At 32.1% G+C, this 10,932-nt stretch overlaps 1 non-coding gene across 1 annotated transcript; it reads left to right on the top strand.

Moving 5' to 3' along the window:
- Nucleotides 1-1,967: 1,967 nt before the first annotated feature.
- Nucleotides 1,968-2,047, top strand: TRNAL-UAG (transfer RNA leucine (anticodon UAG)). The gene has a single exon. It is a non-coding gene; the product is annotated as a tRNA-Leu (tRNA).
- The last annotated feature ends 8,885 nt before the right edge of the window (nucleotides 2,048-10,932 follow it).

Raw genomic sequence — 10,932 nt, 5'->3', positions numbered from 1 at the left:
ACTTAAGAGTAAAACACTAGGAAAAGCCCATATGCGACGAAGATTTTTTGTTGCTGTAGGAATAAGAATAAGGCCAAATCCCATTGACATAATAACTGGAAGTGGGAGAAGAGGGATTACCCATGCATATTGATATGTATGTTCCATAAGAAAAGAAATTGCAATTTTTACTTCAATTTTTACTTCAATTTTTCTATAAAATTGTTTCCGATTCACCAAACCAATTCTTATCTCTTTCTGAAAGAATAAATAAAAAGAATAAGAAAAAATACTGAAATTCTTAATTTTTCCAAAATTTATCTCATTGAAATAATTAAAAATTAAGAATGGGTTTAGTTGGTTAAATTAAAAAAGTTAATAAAATAACTTCGTTACCTAGTTATTTTATTAACTAAATAAAGATATTTATAAAAATAAAAAAAAAAAGTGGAATCATTTTACTTTCTATTCATAATTCATTTTTATATTTCTTTAAAACAAGATGAAACAGCTCTCTTGTTCCATAATTAACTGATTGAGTGAATTCCAATGAAAACCTATGTTTATAAGAAATTATCGAATAGTCCTTACTTCATATAGAACTAAAATCCTAATGACTATAAATTACCTAAGTTTTAGAATGTCTTGTTTAAGAGACTCAGTATTTTTTGTTTTGATTGGAATTCCTTTCCTTTATGGAATACCATTCTGAACTTAATTAACTATTTTCATTTTCCCTTCTTTTTATCCCCCCGTCTTATCTTATATGGGGGATAGGCTTCCATACCATATATCTATATATGGAGTATACTTGATATATAAATAGATATAAATAGATTTAAATGAGAAACCTTTCTATATATTCTATATTATTAAAAAACAAGTATAAAATATATAAAGAAAAAATGTTAAAAAATTCTTGTTGTCTTATCCGCATTAGACAAAATGAAGTAAAAAATAATTCAAAATTTAAGTATCTTTCAGTATCTAAGTATAAATACTAATAAAAAGAAGAAAGAAGGATTGATTTGCAGCAATAGATGTCTTTCACATACAACTAGAAAAAAGTAATTTCCTTTTTGAATGGCAGTTCCAAAAAAACGTACTTCAATGTCAAAAAAGCGTATTCGTAAAAATATTTGGAAGAAAAAGACTTATTTTTCCATAGTACAATCTTATTCTTTAGTAAAATCAAGATCATTTTCGAGCGGTAATGAGCATCCAAAACCAAAGGGTTTTTCTGGGCAACAAACAAATAATAAGATTTTGGAATAATATGAATTGACTTATCAAAAAAGAATTCCAATTATTTAATAATTTTGATTCTTCTTTGAATGTACTTTTATGTGTCGAATTACTCGGTACAATATTCTTAGAACAAAAAACCCCTCTTATCTTATATATACAAGAAAAAAAAGTTTTGTTTGGTATACTGTGTGCTAAGTATTCTTTTCCTATCAATGAACTTTTCATAATTTTCATAATAGAATCCTCATATTCTATTATGAAAATTATGAAAAGTGGAGTATTCTTACAATAGGACTTACAACTTCACCTATCTTCTCCAAAATCATAAGGTTAGTAAATCTTATTAATAAGAGCATAAAGACTTTCATTCTAGAAATTTTTAAAAATCCAAAAAGCCTTTTCCATTTATCCATTTTAATTTCATCATTAAATAGAAACCCTTTTGGATTTTTTTCATTGTATTGAAAGAATTTTCAAAATGTAAACGAGAAATTAATTAGAAAAAATTAGTTCTACAATTGCAAGTTAGAAAAAAGAAATTCCAACTCTTTCAAGCAGTGTTTGTGTTTCTATTGGGCAAAGCAAGAGTTTATTGTAAAAAAAAAATGGAAACGATACTACCAAACGAAGTCTATTTTAATGAAAACTCTAATGTTCCTAAATTTTATGGACTTTCCCAATATCGACGATTCCCAAGATAATAGCTATTATTCTTTTAAGTTACCTATTATTTGAAGTTAGCCGCCATGGTGAAATTGGTAGACACGCTGCTCTTAGGAAGCAGTGCTCAAGCATCTCGGTTCGAATCCGAGTGGCGGCATTCTTGAAAAAGAATACAATAGATTAGAAATCAATTCGAAATTTACAATTTTGTAATGGGACCTTCCCCTTATGCTATTTGCAACTTTAGAACATATACTAACTCATATCTCTTTCTCAACGATTTCAATTGTGATTACGATTCATTTTATAACCTTATTAGTTCGTGAACTTGGAGGATTACGTGATTCGTCAGAAAAAGGAATGATAGTTACTTTTTTCTCTATAACAGGATTCTTAGTTTCTCGTTGGGCTTCCTCGGGACATTTTCCATTAAGTAATTTATATGAGTCATTGATCTTCCTTTCATGGGCCCTGTATATTCTTCATACCATTCCTAAAATACAGAACTCTAAAAATGATTTAAGCACAATAACTACGCCAAGTACTATTTTAACGCAAGGCTTTGCCACATCGGGTCTTTTAACTGAAATGCATCAATCCACGATACTAGTACCTGCTCTACAATCTCAGTGGTTAATGATGCATGTCAGTATGATGTTATTAAGCTATGCAACTCTTTTGTGCGGATCCTTATTATCTGCCGCTATTCTAATCATTAGATTTCGAAATAATTTCCATTTCTTTTCTAAAAAGAAAAAAAATGTTTTAAATAAAACATTTTTCTTTAGTGATATTAAATATTTTTATGCAAAAAGAAGTGCTTTAAAAAGAACCTCTGTCCCTTCATTTCCAAATTATTACAAATATCAATTAACGGAGCGTTTGGATTCTTGGAGTTATCGTGTCATTAGCCTAGGATTTACCCTTTTAACCGTAGGTATTCTTTGTGGAGCAGTATGGGCTAATGAGGCCTGGGGATCCTATTGGAATTGGGATCCTAAGGAAACTTGGGCATTTATTACTTGGACCATATTCGCAATTTATTTACATAGTAGAACAAATACAAATTGGAAGGGTACGAATTCTGCACTTATAGCTTCGATAGGATTTCTTATAATTTGGATTTGTTATTTTGGTATAAATCTATTAGGAATAGGCTTACATAGTTATGGTTCGTTTACATTAACACCTAAATGATTACATAAAATAAAACCTTCATGAAATGAAGGTTTTTACTTTTATGTTTTATTTGAGAACCCCTTGAACGCCTTCTCAAAGGGTTCTCAAAAATTCGAGATAGATCTAATTATACTTTTTTACTTATTTCTGCATTAATAGAGCAGACGAGTAAAAAAAAGCAAACCTATTTAGGATAATAATTGGATAAGAGAGCCTCTACCCTGTCAACGGATAGGGAGAGAACAAAATCTGGATAAATACCAATTCCTATTACTGGTAAAAAGATACAGATTAAAATAAAGAGTTCTCGTGGTCCAGAATCCACAAAATTTGCGTTTGGAACATTAAATAGCTTGTATCCATAGAACATCTGGCGTAACATAGATAATAAATAAATAGGAGTTAATATCATTCCAATTGCCATTACAAAAGTAATTAGTGTTTTTGGCATTAACAGAAATTTTGGACTAGTAATTAGTCCAAAAAATACTACTAATTCTGCGACAAAACCACTCATTCCTGGTAAGGCAAGAGAAGCCATTGAAAAGCTACTAAACATGGTAAAAATTTTAGGCATTGGGATGGATATTCCCCCCAGTTCTTCGAGATAAACAAGACGCATTCTATCAGAAGCGGTTCCTGCCAAGAAAAAAAGTGTAGCACCAATAAATCCATGGGATAATATTTGTAAAATAGCTCCATTGAGTCCAATGTTGGTTATGGAACCAATTCCTATAATTATGAAACCCATGTGAGATACAGAGGAATAAGCTATTCTTTTTTTGAAATTTCGTTGACCAAGAGAAGTTGAAGCTGCATAGATTATTTGGATCGCTCCTATTATTACTAACCAGGGCGAAAATAGATAATGAGCATGAGGTAACAATTCCATGTTGATCCGAATCAATCCATATGCTCCCATCTTTAATAATATTCCCGCTAAAAGCATACATGTACTATAATGTGCTTCCCCATGGGTATCTGGTAACCACGTATGTAGGGGTATAATCGGCAATTTGACAGCATAAGCAATAAGGAAGCCAAAATATAAAAGTATTTCCAAGGTTGCAGGGTATGATTGATTAATTAATCTTTCCAAATCTAATCCTGGTTCGTTGGAACCATATAAGCCCATACCCAGAACTCCGATTAAGAAAAAATGGAACCGCCTGCAGTATACAAAATAAACTTTGTAGCTGAATATAGACGCCTCTTCCCCCCCCACATGGATAAAAGTAAGTAAACAGGAATTAATTCTAACTCCCCACATGATAAAAAAAAGTAAAAGGTCTCGCGAAGAAAATAATCCTATTTGACCACTATACATTGCGAGCATCAGGAAATAGAATAATCGCGAATTCCGTGTAATTGGCCAAGCTGCTAAAGTAGCTAAAGTAGTGATAAATCCTGTCAATAAAATAGATCCTAATGAAAGTCCATCGATTCCCAATCTCCAGTGGAAATCGAAGACATCTATCCATTTATAATCCTCCTTTAATTGGATTAAGGGATCCTCCAGTTGGAAATGATAACAGAACGCATAAGTCATTAGAAGGAATTCTAATAAACAAATAGATATAGTATACCACCTAACGACTTTGTTTCCCTTATGAGGTAAAAAGAAAATTAATGAACCTGCAAATATCGGCAAAACAACAAGTATTGTTAACCAAGGAAAATAACTCATGATAAAGTGATAAAGACAAGATACGTTTTGACCAGAAAAGCCCGTGCTCGATTATTTCGAGCACAGGCTTCTTCGGTAAAGAGGAATCAGACGATTCGAGTGAAGTTTTTTGTAACGTATCAATAAGATAGAGCCATGCTACGTGTTGTTTCAGGCCCTAAATAAACGCGGACACTTAAAAAATCTGTCGGGCAGGCAGATTCACATCTCTTACAACCCACACAATCTTCGGTTCTCGGCGCGGAAGCAATTTGCTTGGCTTTACATCCATCCCAGGGTATCATTTCTAATACATCTGTTGGACAAGCTCGTACACATTGAGTGCATCCTATACATGTATCGTAAATTTTTACGGAATGTGACATTGGATCTATAAATTTTTCTTTTCAACATAAAATTTTTCGATCTGGTAAAAATGAAATTAGTACTATAATGAGTCATATGTATTGTAGACACCAGACGAAGCAATGGTTTATCCAAACTTCAAAAATAAAAATCTATTTTTTAATCTGTTTGTGAGAAAGCGTGAAGAGAGCCAAGAGACTTTAATTTTGGATTTCAACAATAAGAAATAAGAAAGAATTTTACGAATTGTACAGACGAATTCGAATTAGCCAATAAATTGGCTATCGTCTTTTCAATATAAATTATTGCAATATTCAAATTGCAATATCAATGAATTACAAATACAAAAATTCATTTAAGTGAAAAAGAATACTATGCAATAATCTACTAAAAAAAGCAATAATCTACTAAAAAAAAATGGATATTCTCAAATAATACTAAGAAAATAGTATTGATTTCTATTTATTTTAATATGTGCGCCTTTGTTTAGAGGATTCTATGTCTAATTATTCAAAATTCTAATTATTCAATAAATTAGATTGATTGATACGAGTGGATTTCCTATTACGATGGATGGAAGAAAGAATGGATAGTCCAATAGCGGCTTCAGCAGCCGCAAGGGCTATAACAAAAATTGCGAAAATATCTCCTTTTAATTGGCGACTATCAAATAGATCAGAAAATGTTACGAGATTTAGATTAATTGAATTCAGTATAAGTTCAAGACATATTAGAGCTCTAACCATGTTTCGGCTTGTGATCAATCCATAGATACCAATCGAAAATAAATAGACACTCAAAAAAAGTACATGCTCAAACATCATTAACTAACTCCTTATCAATCTCGATTCATTTCAATATGAGGGCAAGAATTGAACCGATTCAATTAATTACAATAGAACAATTACACAACAAAAGAGAAAATAAAGGAGGTATTTGTTGGCAGTAGATGGATTTTACTAAATCAAAATTGTGATTCTTTAGTTATTTATTTTAGATTTGCAATTCTTATAATTTGTACTTTTTCTAAGTTTCTTATTGCCGAGCCATAGTAATTGCACCTATTAAAGAAACTAGAAGAATTATGGAAATGAGTTCAAACGGAAGATAAAAATCGGTTGCTAAATGAATTCCAATTTGTTGAACATTATTTATGAGACCCTGTTCTACTATTTGGTTTGATCTTGTAGTCCAAAGAATTCCATACCACGACGTATCTGGGATAGTAGTCATTAGCGAAAAAACAATAGTTATACAAACGAGTGAAGTGAACCCATCTCCAATAGTCCAATAATTCTTATCTTTAGACCATTCTGAGCCATTTACGAACATTACAGCGAATATGATCAAGACATTTATGGCTCCCACATAAATAAGAAGTTGTGCGACAGCTACAAAGTAGGAATTTAATAAAAAATAGAATAAGGATATACAAACAAGAACTAATCCCAGCGAAAAGGCAGAATAAATGGGGTTGGTAAGTAATACTACTCCTAGACCCCCTAGTAGAAGAACAAATCCCCCAAATAGCATAAGAATCTCATGTATTGGTCCAGGTAAATCCATTATGGATAAAAAGAAATTAATAGTATAAAATTTTTCATGAACTGACTAAAACTAAAGGATTCAAGGAAGGAAAAAAGGATTTGGGTATTTTTTTGTGTATAAACTGTATAGTTATAAATTATATTATATCACGAAAATCTAGTCTGATTTAAAATAAGAAATAATTTCCAATAAGCAGTAGTTTTTCTTTATAGTTTAATTTTAAAGTTTAATAAAGAATTATTAGATTTTTATAACAAAAAGACAAAATCAAAGTTTAGTAATCAGTAATCGTTCTTGAATTCGAAGATTTTTCTTTGTTTATTTTACTTTCAGACGAATTCCTAATTGTTTGAATTGTGTAATCTCCCATTATGGAGATTGGTAACCGACTTAAAGCAATTTGATTGTAATTCAATTCATGACGATCATAGGTAGAAAGTTCATATTCTTCAGTCATTGATAAACAGCTTGTTGGACAGTACTCAACACAATTGCCACAAAATATACAAACTCCGAAATCAATACTATAATTAAGCAATTGTTTTCTTTTAATATCCTTTTCAAATCTCCAATCCACAACGGGTAAATCTATCGGACATACGCGAACACATACTTCACAAGCAATACATTTATCAAATTCAAAGTGGATTCGCCCTCGGAAACGCTCTGGTGTAATTGATTTTTCATAAGGGTAGTGAATCGTTATAGGTAAACGATTTGTGTGGGATAAGGTAGTTATGAAACTTTGACCTATGTACCTTGTAGCACGTATTGTTTGTTGACCATAACTCATGAACCCAGTTACCATAGGGAACATATTCATTCTAAATATCTATGAAAAAGATATGTTTCTTTCTCTTGTTTGAGAGAGCTTTTGTGTTGAAAATATTCTTACTATTATTGTATTATCTTATTTATAGTGAAACAAGTTGAGAAGAGGTTGTTAATAAGAGATTGCCCAGGGAAATAGGTAAAAGAAATTTCCATCCAAGATTTAATAACTGATCCATTCTCATCCTCGGTAAAGTCCATCTTATTGTGATAGAAATGAAGAGAAATAAATAAGCTTTAGTTAATGTAATAAATATACCCATTGTCATTTCCAAAATTCCAACTGCTTTATTCATTTGGAAAAAATCAAAAAAGGATATATAGGGAATAGAGAAATTCCACCCGCCCAAGTAGAGAACTGTTACAAATAAAGAAGAAACTAATAAATTTAGGTAAGAAACAAGATAAAATAAACCATATTTGATACCGGAATATTCAGTTTGGTAACCTGCTACTAATTCTTCCTCCGCTTCTGGTAAATCAAAGGGTAATCTTTCACATTCTGCCAAAGAAGAAATTAAAAAAACCAGAAAACCTATAGGCTGACGCCAAATATTCCATCCAAAAAAACCGTATTTTGACTGTGCTTCAACTATATCAACTGTACTTGAACTGTTAGATAATCATAGTCGATGATAACATCACAGTTCCCACCGCTATTTCAAAACCGTACATGAAACCTTAGCTTCATACGGCTTCTCTATGATCAGAAAAAAGAAAGGACTGTTTTGTTCCTAGCCCCTGGGGCGTAGATAGAATTAGATAAAATAAAATAAATAGATTTGAAAGTCCTAAATTAGACCAAAGGAATTCCGTCTGCTAGAATAAGAAAAAGCGCTTCCGAATTGATCTCATCCTTTATAATATAATGAAAATTTTTCTTTGTTCAGTAATAACTTAATCTTGGAATAAAACACTTGTTACTTGTTATAGGAATTCAATTAATAAATGGAAAGAGTTGGGTATTAGTTCATGAGCAATTCTGCATGAATATGGATAGAGGAAGGAAATAATGAAAATTTTTTCTAGTGCACTCCATATCTTTTTTACTATTCTTCTTTCCCCAGGGAGGGGGTATTCAAAAAGAAAAAAATGGATAAAGGGTTAATTCGTTCTTGATAGCCATTTCCTTAACAAGTGAATGGGAACATACTCTGGATCGGAATCCGAAGAAAGTACTACTTGATAATTTCTACAAATTGCAAGTCCTTATTATGATTCCTTTTATGGGCAAAAATCTCTAATGTTTTAGATTTTCCATTACTAATCCTTTATGTACTTTAGTGTTCCTAACCCTTCACTAACTTTTGGTGGATTCTTCTTATGGATTATTAAGTTATAGTAATAACTAGGAGTATTCTAGTAATGGAATTCCATATCGTGAATCCTTTATTCTTGGCCGCTTCAAGATATGATGACTAATTAAAAAATATCAACCTTGGGATAAAGAGTTTACACTGCTTATGTTTACTTCCACTTTTTTCTTGTACGTAGGAAATGAGATTTTTTCTTTTTACTACAAATTTTTAAGCTGTTTTGTTTCACTCATATAGCTATCTAGTTTAACTTACCAACCCAAATACTAAATAAGAAAAGGAATATAAATAGTTAATGGATTTTATAGGAAAAAGATCTATTTTAACGAATCACACGTAGAGATATTGCTAGCACACAAAAAGTTAATGGTATTTCATAACTAATGGATTGAGCAGCAGCTCGTAGACCGCCTGAAAAAGAATATTTATTATTTGAGCTATATCCTGCCATAAGAAGACCAATAGGAGCTATACTTGAAATGGCAATCCATAAAAAAACACCAATACTAAGATCGGCTAAAACAAAATGATATCCCAAAGGGATAACTAAAAAACTTAATAAAACTGATATGACTGCTATAGAGGGTCCAATGCTAAATAAAGAAATATCTCCTCGGGATGGCAGAATATCTTCTTTTAAAAGTAGCTTAGTCCCATCTGCTATAGCTTGAAGCAGGCCCAGGGGGCCAGCATATTCAGGACCAATACGTTGTTGTATCGACGCAGATATTTCTCTTTCTAACCACACAATTACGAGTACCTCTATTGTTATTCCCAAAAGGAGGGTCAAAATGGGTAGAATCGATATCAGTCCATAGACTTCTTTTAATAATTCCAATTTCGAAAAAGAATTGATAGTTTCTACCTCTACCCTATCTATTATCATTTCAACGATCAACTTCCCCCATAATGATATCTATACTACCTAATATCGTCATGATATCAGCCAATTTCATTTTTTAACTAGCTGAGGAAGAATTTGCAAATTAATAAACCCGGGTGGACGGATTTTCCATCTCCAGGGAAAAGGCTATCATCTCCTACTAGATAAATCCCTAATTCACCTTTTGGGGCTTCTACTCTTACATAAAGCTCTTGTCTTGACAATTCAAAATTGGGCGAAGGTTTTTTACCAAGAAATTTATACTCAAAATCATTCCATTCAGAATTCTTTTCTTTCTTAAAGCGTCGGACTTCTAAATTCTCATAAGGTCCTCCAGGAATTTTTTCTACAGCTTGTTGAATTATTTTGATGGATTCCCTCATTTCACCAATTCGTACTAAATAGCGAGCTAACGAATCCCCTTCTTTTTGCCATTGGACTTTCCAATCAAATTGGTTGTAAGACTCATAAGGATCTACTTTACGAAGATCCCATTGTATTCCAGAAGCTCGTAACATCGGTCCCGATAAGCCCCAATTTACTGCTTCTTCTCCGCTAATAAAACCTACTCCTTCAACTCGCTCTAAAAAAATTGGATTCTGTGTAATAAGTTGTTGATATTCAACAACTCCGCGTAAAAAATAATCACAGAAATCTAAACATTTATCGATCCATCCATAAGGTAGATCGGCGGCTACTCCTCCGATGCGAAAGTAATTGTGCATCATTCGCATACCTGTAGCAGCTTCAAATAGATCATATATTAATTCTCTCTCTCTAAAAATATAGAAAAAAGGAGTCTGTGCGCCGAGATCCGCCATAAAAGGTCCAAGCCATAGCAAGTGAGAAGCTATCCGGCTTAATTCTAACATAATTACCCTAATATAGCTGGCTCTTTGTGGTATTTGAATATTCTCCAAGAATTCTGGTGCATTTACTGTTATTGCTTCTGTAAACATAGTAGCTAAATAATCCCACCTTGTTACATAAGGTAAGTATTGTATAATAGTTCGGTTTTCCGCGATTTTTTCCATTCCTCTGTGTAAATAGCCTAATATGGGTTCACAATCAATAACATCCTCACCATCGAGAGTAACGATCAGTCGAAGAACACCATGCATTGATGGGTGTTGAGGGCCCATATTGACTATCATGAGATCTTTTCTTGTAAGCGGTAGACTCATATCCTTTCTTCCTTAATTCATTATTCCATGAAAATGGATTATTCCATGAATTCCTCAAAGCGAGGCTCA

Source organism: Aegilops tauschii, unplaced genomic scaffold (assembly GCF_002575655.3).
Source record: "Aegilops tauschii subsp. strangulata cultivar AL8/78 unplaced genomic scaffold, Aet v6.0 ptg001259l_obj, whole genome shotgun sequence".
Lineage (NCBI taxonomy): Eukaryota > Viridiplantae > Streptophyta > Magnoliopsida > Poales > Poaceae > Aegilops > Aegilops tauschii.
This window is presented reverse-complemented; position numbering and strand designations above follow the sequence as displayed.